This window comes from Grus americana, chromosome 1 (assembly GCF_028858705.1).
Source record: "Grus americana isolate bGruAme1 chromosome 1, bGruAme1.mat, whole genome shotgun sequence".
Lineage (NCBI taxonomy): Eukaryota > Metazoa > Chordata > Aves > Gruiformes > Gruidae > Grus > Grus americana.
The window spans coordinates 177,798,655-177,821,123 of record NC_072852.1 but is presented as its reverse complement, the minus strand read 5'-3'; the positions used below and the strand labels follow the sequence as shown (position 1 = coordinate 177,821,123).

Sequence of the window (22,469 nt, the reverse complement as noted above, 5' to 3'; positions counted from 1 at the left end):
TTAAACTTTTTAAAACAAACTCTGCGTAAAACAAATCTCTCTGCCTCTCCTCTGCCAACCCTTCATTATCCCCCAAGCCTGGTCCACACTGTCCTTCCAGCTGAGAAGTGCATATAGTTTATTCTGAAACAAAAAAATATGCTGTTTCTAAGAAAACCTCAAGAAAACCTACATAAGTACCACTAGGTATATCTACATCTTCTTCTAACTAAATGAGCTGACTCCACAGACAGCATTTTCAATGTCTGTCAGAGAGCAGGAAAGGCTCAAATACTGAACTTCAAAAACATGTTCAGCAACTGTTAGTGGCTGCAGGCTGTATAATAAGTACCACAGAGAACATTATAAACTGCAAGCTGAGGAAAGCTACAGGCACGATGGACCACATTATATTGTCCAGTGCGTGGTAGATATAACCGCACAGTAGCAGAAAAACATCTTGTATGTACTTGTCAGAGTTGTGGTCCATCAGCAGATTTTTCTTTTTTTAGTTCCTCCACTGGGAAGTCTGCAAATCTTCTGAGTTGCGATTGCCAAAAAATAAATGTTTTTTTAAATAATTCTATCAAATTTCATGATATCTGAGGTCCAGTTTCTACTCTGGATGCTGCTGATCTAAATTTGGCGAGCTCAGTGATTATATTTGAAGTCAGTGATTATTTTTGGCAGAAGACCACAAGTGGAATTGTGTTATACAATATTTCACTAGTTGTCAACTACACTTAAAAACTCAAGAGAGAGATGCCTCTTGAACAGGTGATGATATAGGAAAATGGATTCTTTTTGAGCATTTCGTATGCTCTTTGTTTAGAACCTTTAACTCACTAACAGTAATTTATATTGTAATGTTCAATGTACAAATAAACATTTCCCAGAAGAACTTTTAAAATAATCTTTTTGATCCACTTTCATAAAATTTTAATGTACTGATCTTCAACTTGCTTTGCAATTTCAGCATTGGAATAGTCTCTAAAGTACCCACAAAAATTATAAGCAGATACCATAATCCCACTACAGCTGTGTGAATCGTAAGAGTAAGTTTGCTACAGAAGATCTATACCGCTGTCACATAACTGGGGTGTGGCCGAGCCAAATTCCAAATCAAGTAATTGCTTTCTTCCCCCTGAAGTTCATCTGCTAATTTTAATTGAATAAAGTATTAGTCTTCCTTTTCTGTCCACACAGCTGGTTTGCTGAGTGCTTTCAAGTATCTCCCAGGATTCTTTTCAGAGGTGGCTGGACTTTGCTTGTTTTGATTTGTTTATGTTAATGTTGCTCTACCAAGGCTAATTATTTCCTGTTTAATATTGCCTCTGACTTTCTTTGAGCCACTGCAGTTATTCACCTACTTATAAAGGAAAGCCCTTAGTACTTGCCAGCTATTAGCATGCTGTGGTATGTGAACTACTCAAGGACAAGAAGGAAACCTTGATGTCATTGGTGCTGATTACTGGCAAATTGTGACATAATTGATAACTAGTCTGCCTCTGTTGCCTAGTTACTCAAATAGAAGTTCTTTTGGGCAGAATGTATTGTCCAGTTCTCTTTTAAAAAAGAAAGGGCAACATAAAACTGCTGTGGGAACATGATTTTTTGGCATATACTGTTATGGAATTTCCTGGGTGGAATATATATAGTCATATATATATACACAGATATATATATGGAATAGATATAGTCACAGGTAGGTTGGCCTGTGACTGTGCCACCACATCTTGGTGACTTCTGTTACCTCCATTGGTGGAACTATTCATTGAAAGAAATATTGAGAGTGTTTTTCAAGAGGTTCTCCCAGCAGCACTTCAGCTGATACTGTGCTGTGAAAGCTTTTTTGCTTGCACTCCATCCTTATTTCAGGGGTAGTTTCTCACACTGTGGTATAGGGATTCTCCGCTTATCAGGCATTCACTCCTATGGTATTTCTTCATATGAGTAGGTAACAGATGCATTTACTTTACTCTTCCTGGCTGGCCACAACACTTGCAAATGCATTATCATAAATCTCTGCATGTATATGTAAACAATAGCTTAAAAGTGAGGGGAAGGAAAATTCTACTGAGGAGACTTAGCCCTTTTAAACTCTGAGGAAGGCTTTGTCTCAGTGCAGTCTTACACTGTTTATATCACTCGGTTGTGTGTGTGCATGCATATATATATTCCATTTATAATTATGCCTTTGCAAAAACCTGTTTACCAAAATATTGTTAAAAAAAAAAAAAAGTTTTTAAATTCTTGGCTTGGTTTAATCTCAGAATTATCCCATTAGTTTACATAGCCTAGTTTGGAGCCCTATTTCTCATCTGAATAGAAGAGCTTTTTTTTCCTTTAAAAAGCAAAACCAGAAAAAGAATGTTTTGAAAGGTAGAATGAAATAAGATTGTCATGTTATTTGGTAGGTGATTTAACATTTGAGCCTCTGTTATTTGCATATCAAAATGAGACATAAAAGCAGCTTGAAAACAACAACTGCAAAGCAGTAACAAGAAGCTACCTACTAAAACTCATATATAGGACTGGGATAGACTGGTCTATTGTATATATTCATGTCATTCTTGAAAACAGAGAAGAAAAAAATAGTGTATGGAAACATCTGAGATTGCAGCTCATTATAACTGCAATTGCTCGTTACTGAAATTCTTTTTGCACTAATTTTTCCACTTTTGAATTTTAGTCCTTCTAGAGTTCCCTGTGCTCTCCCCTGCAACCTTTTTTTTTTTCTTTTTGTTCTTTTTTTTTCTTTTCATTTGGCTTTTGAACTTAGTTCAAAACTGCTTCTCCTTCTCATGGGGGAATAACTGTCCCTTTCTGGGTATTGTTTGGAAATGTAGCTCTTTTGACAAATATAAAGGCAACATTAGGCTGTACATTTTATTTTTAAACCAAAACAACATATGCAGCTGACTCTAATTTGCTATCATTAAAGAAGAATCAAGTAAGTGGAACAAAGAACTCTGTGTACAAATAACAGAATTTCACTTTCACCTAGACATGTAGTCACATGGACCAGCTGCTACACATTGACATTGCCTTTAATAGAGCTATACCAGGTGACACCAGCTGAGCATCTGGCATCTATTTAGAGGATAAAATATAAAATCCGTTTGCTGTTTCAATATATGTCTGTAATTCCAATGAAGAGAAGGTTGTCTGAGTTGGAATATCAATCTGCATGCTATTAGTTAACAGATTAAAACTAATCTGAGAAACACTGGTGATTACATACATATTTGGATTTTAACAAGTCCGTGTTTTTGCAGAACTGTGAGTAATTATATGCCTGACTGGGTGAAATGGGATGAAAGAAATCAATAATTTATTACGAGAATTTACTCATTGATTTAGTGTGCAAATTATCAGTAAGCACATGCACTGTGCCAAAGAGCGAGTCGAACTGAGCTCATTAAAAGTCTTATATAAAACTCGACTCCTTAGGATAGTTCGGTCACATGATTGACAATACTTAAGATTCTTATAGCCCCTCATTTAGCTCAGCCTCAGTAACAGATTGTCCTTTTTGCTATGAAGTCAGAGCACTATTATCCATCCATTTTCTCAGAGATGCACTTTTCTTTTTCCATTCTCACACTTGCGGTGGTCTTTCAAACTCTGCTCTTCACTTTTTCTTTGTTAGCTTTTGAAGTCTTAATTGCCGAAAATAGTAATTGACGTTCTTTTAATTCGCAAGAACAGTGGTGAGGGTTTGGGGTTATGTCGCTGTCACTGTATAATTCCCATTTGTGTTTTGTGAATACGCTGTTGTGTTTTACGCTTCATTTTGAAGGTAACATTAAGTGCAGCTTAGAGCATTCATTTTAAAGCAGGAGGTTGACACATAGTGAAGAGACTATAGCTGGGAAGCTTTGATAGAGCAATCAAGGGCCATCAACACTTAATGGCTCTACACCAGTGGATCAATGGGCTTGCTAGCAGCGGGGCCATTGACTTTGAACAACTCTCTGCCCAGAAGCTGAAAGGGTGCATGTTGATGTCAGAACTGGAAAATTTGCAGCATAAGCGCAGGGGGTTGAAAGGAGTTACAGGCTGTTTTAAAAGGGGAAAGTTCTCTGTGCAAACAGGGAAGTTTCTTCTTCAGTAGCCTGGGGAGCAGTTCAACAAGGCCAGAGGGTTGTTTGTCTCGAAGAGATAGCCTAAATCCTGAATCCGCTCAAAGGAATTCTTGTTCCACTAAAGGAACAGGAATGGTAAAGGCTTTCTGGGATATTTAGTTTTAGATAGATTTCTGCTTTGCTTTTTAAATATGAAAGTATGTATGCATGTTTGAGAAATTACATAGCTGAGCCAGTGGTTCTTCCTCTTCCTGTGCATTGTCCCTGAATGTTGCCATTGTGAAACTGAACTACGCTGCAGCACAGAAATTTTTGTCAAAAATTTCCAAGTCAAATTTTTCTAGACAGCTGTGTCTCAAGGAGGCTGATACACGGCTTTTACAGTGTTAGCAGCAGCATCGTATGGTGTTCTGTTATGTAAAGAGGATGAAACTTGATTTTAGACTAAAGAAGGTTGTCCAAGAAAGTTTTCTGGAATTTATGATCAGCCATTAACTAGGATTAGGAGATGTAGAAACGTATGGGATCCAGTGATTCAATCCAGACCTGACACAGAGTGTAAGTAAATAGTCTTGACAAATCTGTGTATCAGTAGAGGGGGTTTGGTTTTGTTTGTTTACCTGAAAAAACAAAACAAAACAAACAAAAACAAAAACCCCAAACCACTAAAAAGAAAAGTATAGAGGGTGGTGCATAGGTGCATGCATTTTCTTCTGGCTAGCAAAATTCAGTGGTGTGACAGTTGCTTAGGTAACTGAATGTTTTATTTAAGAGCTGAAGAAATATGTGGTAAATGGACTTTGAGGATGAAATTCACTACTTTGTGCAAAATGGCTGAGAAATTGGATGTATGCAGAGAGGTAATGGGTAAAAGGTACACTACATTCACAGACAGAACAACATGCCTGATAAAAAAGGTGGATAATGGAATGTGGTCATTAGAAAGGGAATGTTTCAGGGGATAGATATGTTTTATGTTTTCAACAGTGGTATTCAAAGGACATAGAGAAGTACAGAGATTGACATTTTGTTTTTAAAAGAAGCATGTATATAATACAGACAAACCCTACAGCTTGTGGGCACTGATATCACATCAACACATCACAAGCTTTTTATTTAATTGAGTGTGATTTAGGAAAAAGCATTTAGAACACAGTCTGCTCCATCACATCAAATCAATTTAAATTAACAGACCAATGTTTCAGCTGTAAACTGATGCTAATCAAGGACAAGATGCTAGAAGTTACTAAGCACCTCTTGTAAGCTTTAAAGAACTTTGATTTCTATTGACTGCAGTAGGAACAGAGAGTCATGATCCACATCTTTCACAAAAAAATTGGGGTTTTTGTAGGTTGGGTTTCTGTAGGTTGGGTTTCGTTTGGGTTGTTTTGTTTTTTCTTTTTTTTTTTTTTTTTAAGGTCATATGCAGTTACTCTCACTGTTTGGTCTGGATTTGCCACAACTATAAGTAAATGTTTAACCAGCTCTTAGGTAACAATCTGAATAGGTGATGTTAGGCATATGATGAAATCAAGTATGTTCTTAAATAGATGGTGATTTTTGGTGCTATCATCTGAACATTCCAGAAACATTTTTTAAAGGAAATCTTTATTTTTTTTCCTTTAAGGTTGAGACAATTAAAAATAGTTCCAGCAGAAGCAGTTATTAATGAAATAATTTTATAACATTTCATTCTCTAATGCTACTTTAGTAATTAAACAATAACAAGGAGAAAATTCCCAAATGATGAGTTAATCTCATCTTCTTTCCTTCTTTCCTTCTTTCCTTCTTTCCTTCTTTCCTTCTTTCCTTCTTTCCTTCTTTCCTTCTTTCCTTCTTTCCTTCTTTCCTTCTTTCCTTCTTTCCTTCTTTCCTTCTTTCCTTCTTTCCTTCTTTCCTTCTTTCCTTCTTTCCTTCTTTTTGTTTTTTTTCCCCTCCAACTAAAATCCAGAGGGACAAGTGGTTTGTTGGGTCAGCTTTAACAAATGGATGTGCAGTCCCTGTTACCAGGGCTACAAATTATGGCCATCTTCTCTCAAAATCACAGAAACAAGACTACAACAAACATAAATTACCTGTAATTTTCTTTTATTCCAATAATTCAAATTCACATTTCCATTGCTGGGGATGAGTAAAGGAAAGTATGATTCATGTTGCAGTGAAAAGCTATTAAGGTCTAAGATTACTTTGGCTTTGAGTGAAAGGTGCCTGTTACTGTAAATGTGGAAAGCTAAAATAAAATCTTTGGTTAGATTAGAACATGTATTTAAGATCTTTGCACTTATTTGGCTGGAAATGTGTGTCACACTCTGAAATTTTACAGTCCCCCAAATTTCCTAGTTTATTATTAGCACATTGAAAAAAAAATCTCATTTTCAACCATTCATGGGTCCCACTCTGGGGGCGGGGGCAGGGGCGAAGAAAAAAGCATGAGCTAAATCTAAATAATTCTTCTCCAGCCCTTCCCTGACTTCCTAGCAGTGAGCTAGAAATTACCTTAAACATGAGCCAAGCTGTTCACAAATGACTGTCTCATCCTTTGAGGATCTGTCCTCATTCCATGGTGCTCTAAAAGCCAGGCTTTTCCATCCTGGTGTACCTCAAAGCATGATGTGTCTGTAGCCAATGCTGTAAGAACCTGGGACTCTATTGTCTCTTTGGTATTTTAGGAAATAGAAATCTGCTTGTCTTCAGAGCTTCACTGTATTCACTACAAGGTATTCACAGCCATGCTGCATCCCTCCGTGCCTTCACATGTGGGCCATTGGCGTGAAAGCTATTGCCCTTTCTAATGAGGCAATGAAGACCTGTGGCATTTGTACACCATTCTTCATTTTGATAGCTTCAATAAAGGAAGGTGTACTGAGTCTAGGATTCTTCTGACCCAACAGAGTTCATCTTTAAATCTGCACATCTACATCTGAAATATCAGTGGACTGATAGGCAAAGAAATTTACATTGAGTCACCTGTGGTCACATGAATCACAGCCCAAAATTTTTGTTTTTCTTTCTGTTGACTACAAAGAGCATCTGGAGTAGCCAACTCAAACCAGGTACCTCATTTGTAGGTGACAGAATCAGTTGAGAAGACATCCCGATATGTGATGGCACCCGCCACTGAATCAGTGGAAATATCCTGGTCTTGGATCAGGCCCAGAATCAAGACTGGCTCCTTTCATTATCCTGTCTAATAATTTTCAAAAAGATTTGGCTCAAATATTTAAAATTGAACAGTCTTACGTTGAAATGCATTTACGAATATAAAATATATCATAATGGCTTATCACCAGCAATAAAGGAGTAAAAACAGTGATTTCAGAGTAGATCGTTAATGTAAATTTTTATACTTTAAGTAAAAGTATTTATTACTATGTACATTAATAAATGCATGAAACAATAACATTTTAAAAACTCAAGTTACTTGAAACACACTGTTTTGATAGTCTGGAGTGAGTGTATTTGGGCTCTTCTTTTGACTGTTAATTTCAAAAGTTTATATTGCTATTTAAATTCAGAATTACCTCTTTTATCTTCAGTGAAATATTAGAATATGCTAAGAAACAAACAAAGAAATCAGCTTCTAAACAGTCCTAAATATTAGTTTTCCAGTAGTATTCTACTGTTTCTTTATCAAAGAGATCAGATGAATTATTTAAAATGCATTTAAATAAATATAATTCCTTTTTTTTTTTTCCCCTATTGAAATTAACACCATCAGTTAAACAGTAAAGGTGAAAATTTGTGACTTTTATTCTAAAGAATGAAGCAGTGTTTGGGACACTGAGCGTTAAACACTCTAGGACACTAAATAAAAGGAAGAGATATATTTCAGTGGTGGTTGTAATTTTGTGCGTTTATCACATGTCCTTTCCACATGTTCACAGCAAGCAAGACCAAGAGAGTATTTGTAGCTGCATGGCCTTAGCCTGATTTTAAATTTATTAAACATGTATTAATACATTCAGAAAAGTCCTAACTGCTTTTCCAGTAACCCAGGGCGTATACAAATAGTAAACACAGAGATTTCATTTCATAAATAAGTTCCCACAATTCTTTCTTTGCCAAAGAAGGGCTTTTAATTAAAGAATTTTCCATCATAAGTAAATTAAAAATAAAAGGTGTCATGAGATCAATCCTTTCAGCTCCCGAATGCCAATGAAAAGAAATGCAATAAGCTAAAGTGTAAAAATTCTGGTTTGCAACATGAAATCCAGCTTCATTGTAATCAATGAAAAGCTTTGTTATCGATTTCCATACAGCCCAGATTCCTCCTGACACCATTTGCTAATAGGCTCTTACATAGCAGAGGGAACGTGTGCTGTCATCAACAGAGTAAGCAAAGCTGCACTCCTGTCCCCGAAGAGAGCATAGGTGAGCGGGAAGTAGCCTGAAGTACAGAGAAAGCAGAACAAGGCCCAGACACAGACGCTTTATGTGCTCCTACTGAATGCACTAAGACGCAGCAAAGTAACGTTTAGATTTTCATTTTCTCCCGCTGACAATCACTATTCAGCAACGCTTTCTGTGTGCTTTCAAACTCGCGAGCAGGAGCAATCAGGATTTATTGCCACACCGTGACAGGCATGTTCCCAATGAAACAGCCTCTCGAAAGAGCTGCTGAAAGCGGCATACCTTGTACCAGCCTCCGCTTTTCAAACACTAAGCTGCTCTGTCCCTGTACGTGTTTCGTGTCGTGTGCTATAAAGCAGTATCTTGAACAGCCTTACTTGTGGCTTTGTTATTGTTCCCTTACAACCCTGGGTGGAGCACTTTAAAATCTTTTGTTTTCGTAGCTTGCATCACACACTTAGGGAATGAATGTAAGCAGAACTAGCTCCAGCTTCAATTGTGCATAGCCTCCAATTCAAATTACTCCAGCTATGCTCTGTTTTGTTTAAAGCAGCTTATGTTCTCCTCTTTGGGAAATAAAAGGTTTTCTATAATGGGATAAGGGAGAAGACATTGTTAATTACTCATTTTCATTTTCAATAAACTTTGGTTCACCCAGGGCAAGGCCAACTCTTGGTTACAAAAGAAACAGATACTTATTTTTAGCTTCAATTAACCATAGCATAGACACCTTTTAAAAGTCCCATCTCAGGTATGAACAAACCTTTTAGACTGTCTTACAGAGAGGTGGAAAACTTGAGTTACAAATAAAACTTCGTGTATTTCACCAAAGCCTTCAGGATCAAAGTTTATTTCTAGTTTGGAAAGCATTTCTACAAATATTTAACTTTAGTGGAAGTCTTTGGGTATTCTCTAAATGTTGGCAGGTTTCCGTTCCTATTTTAATTTTTTTGAAGACATAGGAATAACTGTGTTATGACTTTTTTTGCTTTGTTTTTCACCATGTTATACTGACTGGATTCATGTGGAGGTGCTGGTGAGATGTGAGGCATACCCTAAAGTTCTTCCCTAACTGTCTAACTGGACCTGATTAAGGCTGCTTTGTTCCCTCTATGTGCAGAAGCCTCCTCTGGTGTAATCCACAGCACGGGAAAGAGGAGAATGAAGAGCAGAGGAATTCGTAAAATGTTGACCTCCTCTGGGTACGTGCAAGGAGGCATTGGTTCAGAGGGGTTCTCCCAGATCCCTCAGTTAAGATGGCCATTGACGCTGTTTCAATAAACTAATAAACTTGATATGATGGTAGAAAACTTTGGCAGGGAATGACAGTTCTGTGCCATATATTAAAAAAATTGTGTAAAAACTTTGGTTGAAGCATCATTTAAATATTCTTTTTCTGACTAGCTACTCAGGTACTTGAACTGAAATGATTAATTAAGTGAAATAACTGATCTAACTTGGTAACTTCAGAAATCTGTATCCAACCTGGATCTTTGATGTAAGCATTGTCTGGTTATCAAATTACACCATCATTGCTGCATTGCTGATTTGCTCCTCTGTTTTTCAAGGAGGCACTTAGAAAATGCTATGATAGTTTTTCTGTTTAGTCTAATGCAGTGATGTACAATCTGTATGTTGGTGATGGCAGGTCCTAAAATTTGCTAAGTACAAGCAAATGCAGTAATAGTTATATTCCAGCCAGAGTGCTATTTTTCCAATTATTCAAAACAACTTTAGGAACACTAACCATACAAGAACTACATTTTCTTCAGTCCAGGTTGTTACCTTTACAAGAAATCTCCTGAAACACGTTACAAAACTATTAGTATTTACATATTTTAAAAGGTTAGGGAGAAGAATGTCTAAGGCAACAGAGAGCTCCATGAACTCCATGAGATAATTTTTTTTCTTTTGATAGAGGGTTGGGGTAACTATTTACAAGTCATCCAATTTCTAGCTTTGTCTTTAATACTAAAACTGAAACTATTTTGTGGAGCAAAAGCCTTACAAAAATATATATATATATATTTAAATTTCAAATAAGTTCTGTTAGAGTTCAAAGATCTGTGGAAAGAAAAGTATTATTTTCAAATAAATATCTAATTTATTGAATAACTAATAATCAGCTTTATAGCACTTGTACAGATTTTAAACAATTTAAGAAGTTGAAGGGCATCAAAGTTATTTCAGAGTGTGACTTTAGAGAATGACATTCTGAACTCAATAATTGCCAGCTAATGTATGTTAATAAGAACCTTTAAAATCTGTACTTTTCCCCTACCTCTTTACAGAGTATCAGGGGAAAAAAAAATGCAGTTTGGAGGTTATGAAACCTTGACTTCTGTCAATAAGGTGGCCATCTTTGTCTCTTCAGAGCCTTCTAATGCTGAAAAAGTATAAAAGACAAAAATCTGAAGCTGATACGGGCAAAATTCCAGAGTGTTCATGAAAACAGTGTCCTAATCAATCTGTGAGTGAAATATCAGGCAATTAACACTGAAAGCCTGTTTAATTATGGTGAATTGTGTAAAAGGAAATGTTGGATAGTTCTATTCACACAATCATTATATTTACCCTTTTGCTACAGCTATAATTCAAAGTTTCTACACATAAATACTAATGTTGTCTCATTTTCCATAAAGATTATAAATTGTTCTGCTAGTTAATTCTCAGTGACAATATGAGGAGGATTTGTTAGTTAATAACAGTCTAGATGCAGGACTAATGATAAGACATCATTATATACAATAAGGAACATACACAAAACTTATGTAAATAGCTAATACTTAGGGTGTCCTAATGTGAAAAAATCATCGGAAAAGTTTTTTTATCACATAATCATGCCCCAAGCATTTGTTAACTGAAATCTTAGAGATCCATAGTCTATTTTCTTATGAGAATAAAATGCTAACCAGTAGCTGTTTGTTAGAAAAGAAAAATCTGTACACATTTTATTCAATACATATTTGATAAAGTGTTTGTTTTGTAAAATATATCCATACATAATATACAGGTTCTTTATAAAAACACATGTTCTCCAAAGGCTGTGACACTTTACATGGTATGGCTTTGCCAGTGCATGGCTCTTTAGAGCTGATCAACAACTGACATGGAAAAGTCTGCTGGAGTCATCTAATTTTTAACTGTTGTACCCTTCCTCACATGAAGGTGAGCAAATATTCACCGACCATTTTCATAATCCATGGTGACCAGCTGTGTACTTGCTACCTGAGGGGAATGTTCATAACATTTTCTACATATGAAGGTAAAGTAGCGAGAGACGCATACTTTTAGCTTTGGTTTCTATGCCTGTGGTTTAAAATTCTATAAAAAAACATACAAAGGATTGAAAAAGAGTGTTTGGAAGGTAAATAAATAGAGTTTCACTATGTAATGCTGCATACTAACTGGAACTTTCATTTCAGGGCAAGCAGTGAACAGGCTTGTGGCGGACCCACACGGAGTTTGGACTTTGCAGATAGGGACAAGGACTTTTCCTCTGCTGAAGAGCTATATTATCTACCATAAAGAAAAGCATGCTGGTGTGAGATATTCTCATTAGCCCGTTCTGCTTAGCAGGTGTGCTGCTGCCAGCTGTGCCAGCTGCAGCTTAGTGGTGGCCCTCAGAGTCAAGCCAAGGTACAGTCAAGGTACAGCACAGCAGCAATCAGCTCTTTTGTGATAGGAACACAGTCCTTCAGATAATCACCCATAAAGTTCACTGTATGTAAACATTTTGACTGTTTTAACTGCTATGCAGCACCCAAAAATAGCGAAAAAGTAGCTGGAAACAAGGATTCAATAGGAAGTTGTAAATAGTCTTAAAATACCAGGAAAATTATGCTGGATAATTAACAGCAAAAGACAGCATATAGCATCACTAGCTGTCAAAGATGTAGAAATTGTACTTCAGAAGTTTTTGTAGTGCCAAAAAAAGTGTAGCTGAAGAAATGCAACTACAGATTATCTAAAATCACATTTGCAAGAACTGGAAAGTGAATCTTCTTAGTGGCTTATTGCTATATATGTTGTTCCATCAGTCACTTTACATTATTCCTCATGTCAAGGTGTTAGTGTCAAAAATTGCCTTTTACTCATGCATTCTTTTAGTAGGTAAGAAAGCTGATTAACTTATTTAGGAGGTAATTACCTAGACAAGAATTAAGAGTTAGACTGTCCCTGGATCTTTCACATAAGCTCAAAGGTAAAAAAAAAAAAGAGCAGCTGCCGTAGTTCTCTTGCCTCTGAGCAATGGTTCAGTTCAGGATAAGACCCTTATGCCTTCATGAGCAAAATTTTTTATCAGATTATGTTAATACCAAAAAAGATGGTTCCCTGCACTTGATTTACCTTGAAATAAAGCAATACATTAAAACTGATATATCTGTTCCAATTGTTTGTGTAGATAAACTCTGAGCCATTTGCCTCTTTAAGGGCAATTTTTCTTGATTCTTCTGTTAAAATCAAACATTTCTTCCACAAAGAATGTGCAATCTGAATATCAACATGCATCTTCCATGACCATATTCTTAGAACACCAGATATAAGAGTTCTGCAGGTAGAAGCAGTGCCTAGAGCTGTGCTATTTTACACATAGAATTCAAGATTCACTGGGCAAGAGAGAGACAGGCAAGTATAAGATTGTTTTGGTCTATTTTATGTGTCAAAATACAGAAACAGGCCTGTGAATGGGAAATGGAACTCTTGTCTCCTAGGTGAATCCTTAAGTACCAGAGTCTACCGTTTTCTCAGATACGTGTTTTATGTTTTCTCAAACATAAAACACCATTATGCTACCAACATGTGGTTGATAACACATCAGTTTTTCAGCTATTGCTGAGCAGTACTTGCACAGCATCCAGGCTTTCTCTGTTTCTCACTCTGCCCCCACAGCATGTAGAATAGGGATGGGCAAGAGGCTGGGAGGGGACACAGCTGGGACAGCTGACCCCAACTCACCAAAGGGATATTCCATAGTGTGATGTGCTCGGCAATAAACCCTGGCTATAGTCTTTGCAAAGTAGCTATTAGTTGGAGACTAGCTGAGCATTGGTCCTCCTCTCTCCTCTCTCCTCTCTCCTCGCTCCTCGCTCCTCGCTCCTCGCTCCTCTCTCCTCTCTCCTCTCTCGTCTCTCCTCTCTCCTCTCTCCTCTCTCCTCTCTCCTCTCTCCTCTCTCCTCTCTCCTCTCTCCTCTCCTCTCCTCTCCTCTCCTCTCCTCTCCTCTCCTCTCCTCTCCTCTCCTCTCCTCTCTCCTCTCTCCTCTCCTCTCCTCTCCTCTCCTCTCCTCTCCTCTCCTCTCCTCTCCTCTCCTCTCCTCTCCTCTCTCCTCTCTCCTCTCTCCTCTCCTCTCCTCTCCTCTCCTCTCCTCTCCTCTCCTCTCCTCTCCTCTCCTCTCCTCTTCTTTCTCCTTTTCCCCCCTTTTTCCTTCTCTGCCCCCCTTCACTTATTAAAGTGGCTTTATTGTGGACCCGTGAGTTTTTTTCTACTCATTTTCTCCCCTATCCCACTGAAGGGGGGGATTGCGCAAATGACCAGGTGGGGGTTTAGTTGCTGATCAGAGTCAACCCACCACACTTACTGGTTTAGGTTATGTTGCCAAGCACAGTATAAATGGGGAATGTGAGGCTGTCAGTCTTAGTGGGCCATATCCCAAGCAATTGGCTACTGACATATCTAAGGCTTATGTTTCTGAATCAGCAGAAGTTCTGCATTTTCTGTGAGATAAGAAACTCAGATAGAAACTGAGACACAGAAGATGCTGGCAGGTTGCAGGTTGTGAAGTTCAGCTGTATTTGGGATTTCTCAGCAGACAGGGTTTTTGAGAACTGGTGCACTGATGACTAGATGAAATCAGTGCTCTCAGTGTTTAAATCCGGAGGGTACAAGGTACTCATTGCACAATGGCTACAATGAGAGACAACCAGACACGGAAGTTATATTGATTTCCTTAGGCAAGATTGTAGCTCCTATAGAACTTATTAGGATGTGTCTTGTTTACTTTGTCTCTGCTGATTCCGTATTGAATAATCAGCGTAAAGAATCAAACTGACTTCAATGAGACTTGGATCAGGTCCTGAACAGCTGAATAAGAAAGTTCCTTTTACTGAAATTACACAATGAATCCTTCCTACTGAATTCATTAGTTATTCTTTACACCACACCTGCTTCTCTAACAAAGATTGTCCTTGGTACATAGTTAAAACAAAGAGAAAACAACAAACAACATCTTCATTCTTGGCATTGAAAGATGCTATTTTCTAAAGGTAAAAATAGCACAGAAGAGGATAATACTGCCTTTCTTACTGCTTACATTTATGTTTTCAGAAATACCTAAATAAAATGTTCAATTTACTGGTATCTTTTTTAATGCAATGTAATCCACTTTTTATACAAAATGTAATATTTATTCAGACATATTGTTGCTAAATTTGGTGTAGGGAATTGAAACTAAACACTGATTTTTTTTCTCCCCTTAAATCTTACTGCCAGAATTGTGTGGTTATAGCTTCATGTTATCAGCTGTCTTTGCTAACACCTTCATCGAGGGAGCAGAGTGAAGAAGCAACTGATTAAAAACGATGCCTGTTCAACCTTCACGATGGTCTCTTCTCTTTTCTTGCAGTGAGATAGTCACCTGTATGTAATTCTCCCATGATGGAATGAAGGCTGCAATGGATAGTTCTGTTGCAATCTGTCTCACATATTGGTTTCTCCAGCAGAAACTGGTGTGAATATAAATGGTTAAATTAGCTTTTAAGGATATAAAATTAGTTTTGAGGTCAGGCTAAATTATTAGGACACAAGTTTTGGATGCGAAACAGCCATGTGACACCACACTTTTTTATGTAATTATGGGTATGCCGAGCAGGCCAAATCCCAAGAAACGTTCAGGTACGTAACTCCCATTAAAATCAGCAGAAATCATGTGCCTAGATGTTAGCAATGATCTAGGTCTCAGTCTCCTTAGCTTAGATATCACTTACGCTCAGTAAGTCAGTTCTGCATTTGAGATAGAATGGCTGAGAGAACATTTCTTTACCTCAGAGAGACATTGCTAAGTACCTGGCACTCATTAATAGTTTGTATTTAACTTGCTGTTCACTGTTGGGTAGGTAAACAACAGCAACCATACTAAATTCACTGCTTTACCAAGAAATATATTAAATAATTAAGACACTTCACAGAAAATATACAACACAGCACTAACAATTATGCTTTTTTAGCAGAAGGAAAACCAGTATGAGGCATAATCTGTGATAAAGCACAAGAAATTTGTTTTTCATCATCTTGTCAAGATTAAACTTTTTAAGACAAAAGTCTAACCATTGTTGAGGTATTCCTTATGTCCTTGGGACCCCGTTAAACTAGTTATCAATCAGAATGGTATCAATTATGGACAATGTCTGTCTGAGATTTAATCTAGGTCTTGTAAGACAAATTGAACTTATCCCTGGTATGCACTCTCTCTCCACACCTGGAGCTGCCTTTTTACCCTTGGAGATATCTAAATTCACTTTTCCAACTTAAAAGGTGCAAAAGTTCATGAGAACATTGGATCTTTCTGCCCTCATTATAAATACCACAGAGACTTCTGGAAACCTCTGCCAAAATGTGAAGTATTCCTTATTTCATTAGAAAGTTATCTATATTACTAGACGCTAAAACTACAACATGCTGCTCATATACTGTTTTTGTATGTAGTCAACCTAATGAATATCACACATTGTGAAAGGCTCAGAGTCCATTCAAGTCCAGTGGGAGCCATATGTACTGATCGATATTTACTGAACTCTCAGGGTTCTTAACAAAGATTTTGCTGCATGCATAACTGGCTAGGCTGTGCTCAGTCCTTCCCCAAGCCAAAGGTTTACAACCTTTTTGAGATCTAACTGTGATGGCAAAAAAGGGCACTCTTTATCCCTTGTTGGAATTTACTATTACCTCCCCAGATCTTCCAGTTAACTACTTTTTGGTCTCTAATACATTTCAGACCAAAAAAAAAAAAAAAAAAAAGATTATTCTAGCCAACTTAAAACATCAGAACCTATTTCATCTGCTGACTAATTAAGAAAATTCATAAAAGTTAGTAGGTACGGAGACCAAACTCCTCTCAGCTGAATGATCCTATCAGTGGGCATGATTTGTTCCTGCATTTCGTCTTCTGAATTCTCTATTAGTTCTGAGCAGAGGTCTATCCCACGTTCTGGATTCAAACCAGAAGCAGGCTGGAATTTCTAATTTAATCCTGAAGTGGGGTACCTAACAACTGGAGAGGTTTGCATGATCAGATATACACTCTGATATTTAGTTTTTCTTATTCCCTGGCTCCACCAGCCTCATGAAACAGATCATTTGGATTGCCTTTATAACTCTAATCCTTCCTCTGAGACAGGTCCCTTCTGCAAGGAACATGATTCTGGAATACATGTGTTTAAAATATAAACTTTACAGTACCAAATATGAAAATTAATCATTTGTTTTATCTGACTAGATGCATTTTTAGCTCACCAACATCCTTTTTTTGCTAGTTTGTAAAAGATTTTCTTATTTTTATTTTCCTCATACATCTTTCTCATATATACTTTTAGTGGTAATAAGCACACTATTGGAAGTTTGGAATTTTATATTTCATCTTTCATTACTTGTATTTTAGTGTTCATTCTGCTTCTGCTATAACAGTAGTCTATGTACCTTTGTCTCATTTTAAATAAGTAAATGTTATGGTTGCTTTAGTGTGGTAGTTTACCTATATACAATTTTCCACTGCTTCACCAAACAATTCATCTGTGCTACAGGTCCTGCAATTGTCCTTTTTTCTTCATAGCGCTCGCTGTAGCTGTTTGCAAATGGATTCAATTGACAACATTTTTGTTTTCATTTTTCTAATCCACATTGTCTTAACCTGTACTCATTTTGATAAAACTGGTGTACTGTTGGTATTTCTGAGCTCTGAACTGTGCATTCATTTGATATTGTGTGCCTTTTATTGGATTAAATTAGAATTTTCAGTCTTGTCAAAGTATTATTGATTATAATTTAATTTACATTAATGATGAATTTCCAGCTACTTTGTTAAGGGTTAATTTTAATTTAAGAATTTCTCAGACCTTTTTCTAGTACTTGGTCAATTCTTATCACTTATCAGAGATAAATGACTTCTACCATCTCTTAAGAGTTATGACATTCAAAAATTTTATTATCCTTTTTTTTTTTTTTTTGCACTACTTGAAACCCTGTCTCTCACATGCTTAATTATATGCAGAATGCCAGAGATTTAAAATTTCTTGGTTACTAAAGTAGCCTTTGTCTGATTTAATGGGAAAAAAATGCAACAAATGCAATGGGATCTGCGATCATATGACATAAGGTTGCTTTCTTTGTGTTCTTCTGCACTGGCGCTTGTTGCTCAGAGACCCTGGATAAAGCACTGATTCACCTGGGTATCCTCTGCATTTTCAGGGATTTTTCACAACAGATACAGGTTTTAGCCACTCATTCCTCTACTTCAGGCTACTTTGAAGTTGGTAATTTTTTGGGGAACTTTAATCTCTTCAAAATTTTTACACCACACCACACCCCCCCCCCCAAGGCAAAAATATTTATAGGAATAGTTTCCAATGGTAGAAAAATGATAAGTAGCTCTTAGAATTGATAATCTAGATTTATACAAGATAGGGAATTATGGGAAAGAAACTCCAAGTTTAGCACATTCACTGAAACACAGGCTTCTTTTTTGTATTCAGGATAAGGGTAATTATATGCAATGCTAAATGTATGTCTGTTTCATAGCACTGAACTACATATTCCTTCTTAAAGTAACCACAAAGTAACAGCACTAAAACTCTTTGGATATTATGATGTCTAAATAGTTGGTAGCACAAGCAGGAAAGATGAAATTTCAGCTGAAACTGGATGAAAGCCTTCCATGTTACTCGGCTCATACTCGTACGCACAAATAAGTGCAGATAACTATGTCTGCAGTCATAGCTCCTAGCTCCCGGGGCCCCTTAATAACAAATGTAAAAGCCAATAAGTCAGCTATTCGTAGATTACTCTGTATTTAAAGGCTAGCAATAGAATAGTTTTCCCTCTTTCCTGGCTCTTATGCTCATGTCGTTTTCATAGAGAATCACTTTGCAGGCCAAGTTGTAAAACAATGCTTGCCTCCAGCTGTCACAGGTAAGGTAAAGTCCATCCTTTGATGGATTCTTATTGCTTATTAAATATTTAATAAGCTCTGAGACTAGTTCAAGGCTGTATTTCACTCTTCCCAAGTAATTTTGGTGCTGCTTGTCAAGGAAATAATACAAGCTGAATGAAGAGCACACAGCACTAGTTAGCAGTTTGCATACATGTCACTAATAATAACTTACAAATGTATAATCAGGTTTTTTTTTTCCATTTTAGCTTACACCAAGTTGCATTTTTAAGTATTACCCCAAGGGGAAAAAATAAAAGTGCGGAAAACAGATGCAGGAAACAAAAACCCAACCACTGTGCTGAAAAATTGAATTTAAAAGGACTTTTTCCCCCTTTTTCTGTCTGATTGGCACAATTTTTAGCATATTAAGAGCAGCAAATAAGGTCACTAGGCTCAACAAGCAACCTCCTGTTGTTTCCCTTATCTTTAGTTTCTTGCTTTTCCTCTCTGTCATCTCTTTGTCTATTAAGCATTGACTTTCTTATTTCAGAAGCTCTATAATATTCTGAACCAAGGACTGTAATCTTAAAGATTTTCTTTATCACCATGGCAAAGTGATAAAAAAAAAATTCTCTGAAAGTGCATCCATTTTTGAAGGCATAGTGTAGAGCTGTTGAAATAGTATTGCTGGTGATTTGGAAAATATGAAGAAAATATGAAGGATTATTTTATCTTGAAACTTCATAAATTAACTTTTGTTTACACAACAGTTACCATTTTACAGTGGCACTCTGGTGCTCGGTATCATTGTCTAACCACAGCAGGTCGTGTGAACACCTTCATTAATTCAGTGGGAAAGATCATAGTTAGCCAATAATTACTTTTGTCTCGAAGAGTAGTCATGATCAATAAAAGGACATTAGCATAAAGATGCTATAAAACAAAAGTATTGAATAAAGCATACCATATTTGTTGTTCACCTGCTGAATTTGAGGTTTTCTAAATAAAATTCGCATTTTAAAATTCACACCTATTTAGTATTGGCAGTTAAAGTGGCATTAAAGCTAACTAAGAAAGAGGAAGCATAACAAAGGTAATAGATCTTAGAAATACATTTATCATAGGATATTTACACTTGTGAGGAACTAAATAAAACAACTAAAAATATGATTGTTATCAGGAAATAGAATATAGCATTCAGTTTTGAGAGGTTTATTTGACATTTATATGGGATATCACTGACAGAAGTTCTTTTAATTCTCTATTAACAGGTTAAAATTTCCAGTTAAAAAATATTGAGCTACCAGAGTCAGCTAGATGAAAAAAATTGGAAGTGTCAATATGTTATTTAATCATTGTCAAAACAATTCAATATTTCTCTTTTAGACAAAGTACTGTACTATTTTTGTGAACAACTACATTGTTACTCAATGTGAAATTGGATCAGAAATTCCTGTAATGCAAATCTGTAGCATTGTAACCCAGTAAATGCATTATCGCTATTGTCTGTGACAGGCTGCAGACCTAGAATAGAAAGGGGAATAGAGAGATAGGGTGCTTGTAGAGGCCTGGAAGATACAGGCACAAGGTGAAAGCAGACTCCAACCTCTTTAAACCACTCACCACTGTTCAGCTACTGATTTTCAAAGGAATGCAACCTTCATAGGTGGGAAAAAACAGTTCTAGGTGTGACAAAATAAAAGAAAAAAAAAAAGAGTGAGCAAGTATCCATTATATGTAAATCACAGTATATATAGTAAATTCAGAAATGTGGATTTGCAGGTGAAAGAGGGAAGTAGTACAATTTATGTATAACAACCCCCAGTGGATCCTAGAGTGAGGAGGAAGAAACCATCAACATTAGCATAATACTTCTTCCATCAAAGGACTTGGTATACTGATGACTTGCCACCCCAAACCCGCCAGACCTGAAGCCATTGACCACAGGATGCAGAGGCGCAGTAGAAGGCTGAGCATAATGCCAGAGAAAGGGGTAGATACTACAGACTTTGTATATACATCATTCTATTTGCATATGATTTGACCTAGAATTGTTAAAATCAGTGTAACTGGAGTAATAGTTCTTTGATTACACTGTTAAGACTTTAATGAGACTAACAATAAATGCTCCGCTTTGCATTTATGATGTGTTTCTTTTGTCCATAAGAAGATATTGTGTGTAATTGGTGGGAATTCAACTATTCTGTAACCTGAATGCAACAAATTGGTAAGAGATGCGTGTAACCAGAATGAAATCTTTTGTTCTATTTTATACTTACGAAATACATACTTAAAAATATTCAGGCTTGCATGTTTTCTTTTTCAAGTATTTGTTATCATAATTTTTTTAAAAAGGAAAAGCATTCCAGTCTTGTGCTTCTCTTCTCAAAGCTATTACTTCTGTCATTTTGCTCTCAGCTTCATAAATATCACTAAACTGCAAGAAATGTTGAAAATGGACTCTGTTCTCTACAGGTACACTTGGCACTCGGTGAGTCTGCCACCCCATTAGATGTCTGTAATTAGACTGAGTATGAAAAACAAAAAAACCTTGCCTCTACATTTTCCCCCACCATCCGTGACTCTCTGTGGATGTGCATGTAGGAGACCCGTTGCTGAAAGAGATTTCCATGAACAGTGACTGTCCTGTCATATCCATCCTCAGCCTCAAGATCTTATAATTTGGGTGAAATGAAATTGCAAAAGCGTAAAAAAGGAAGAGTCAGTGTAAGGTGTTGTTAATTAACTATTTGATTGCTAGTTTCTCAATACAAAATATCTTTCTTCTATCATGATGACACTGGCATAACTGCATCTCCTGAAGTCAATGGACAAAACTGTTTCCTTGAAGCTTTCCATGTATCTTCAATTTCAAGCATGAGTTCTAGGGATATATTAATGAAACTATAGAAGTATGTGGTTGTAACAGGGCACATCTGATTTGTTCATGTACTGCTGCTTCAAAAAGCGTGGGGCAAGCCCAATGAAAGTAACAGTCCTGCACTCTGGGTGAGATGGAGTCATCTGGAGAACATGGTGCTTTCTGCCTGCTCCCTCTGCGCCCAAGCATTCGCCCACGGAGGTGAGGCGCCTGCAGCTCAGGACAGGGTGACAGAGGCCACAAAGGAGACCAAGCAATGGCTCCTGAAGTAAGAACCTGCAGTTCTCCTAGGTAACAGATATTTCAGAAAAGCAGGGAACAGATGCATAATTACTCCTCAGAAGAAGAGAAAGATTTTTCCTAGGTATTCAAAGGAGACGATGCAGAGCTTACTGTAACTTGGGGAGCCCCCGAATGGTTTCTAGACTGAAGGACAGGTGCCGTAGTGCAGAGGCTTAGATTGCTGGACAAATTTCTGAAAAATTCTTGTGCTTTGGTTGGAAGTTTTAGTTATCCCTCGCTCATTACTGATTCTGATGGGGTGAAAATGCATTCTGCTCTTTATAAGTGTCTATACTTCAGAACTCTTTTTTTGCTATCTCTGAACAAATATTAATCTTAACTTGTTAGTGCTCATCGCATTAATTTTGGTAAATATGGTGCGGGAAGGAATCCAATGAAAATCCAAATGAAGGCTGCAAGACAGTTTTCTTATATAAATGCTGTGCAGGATCAAAAGAAATTAAAATTTATCACCTGATAATTTTAATTTTTGATTGTAATATTATCCCTTTTTACGTGAGGCATTAAAAGGTTTGAGATGTTGTAGGTTATTACAGTTAAGAGGAGAACATGTTCAGAGGATCCAATACCTTCTTCAGCTAATGTCTGTATTTCAAAAAAAACATACAAAATGTTAACTTGCTGAATAGTATGAGAAATGAAATTACAAGAGACAATTTCCTGGCTTACTGAAACACGTTTTGTTCACTCATTATGCCCTAAAAACTTTGTAGTCCTTTCTCAGAA

At 36.8% G+C, this 22,469-nt stretch overlaps 1 long non-coding RNA gene across 1 annotated transcript in view; it reads left to right on the top strand.

Moving 5' to 3' along the window:
• Positions 1-12,746, top strand: part of LOC129210591 (uncharacterized) — a 77,688-nt gene extending 64,942 nt beyond the window's left edge. The window contains exons 4-5 of the long non-coding RNA XR_008578586.1: positions 9,538-9,619; positions 11,843-12,746. This is a non-coding gene — a long non-coding RNA (uncharacterized LOC129210591). The remainder of the gene's footprint in view (positions 1-9,537; positions 9,620-11,842) is intronic.
• The last annotated feature ends 9,723 nt before the right edge of the window (positions 12,747-22,469 follow it).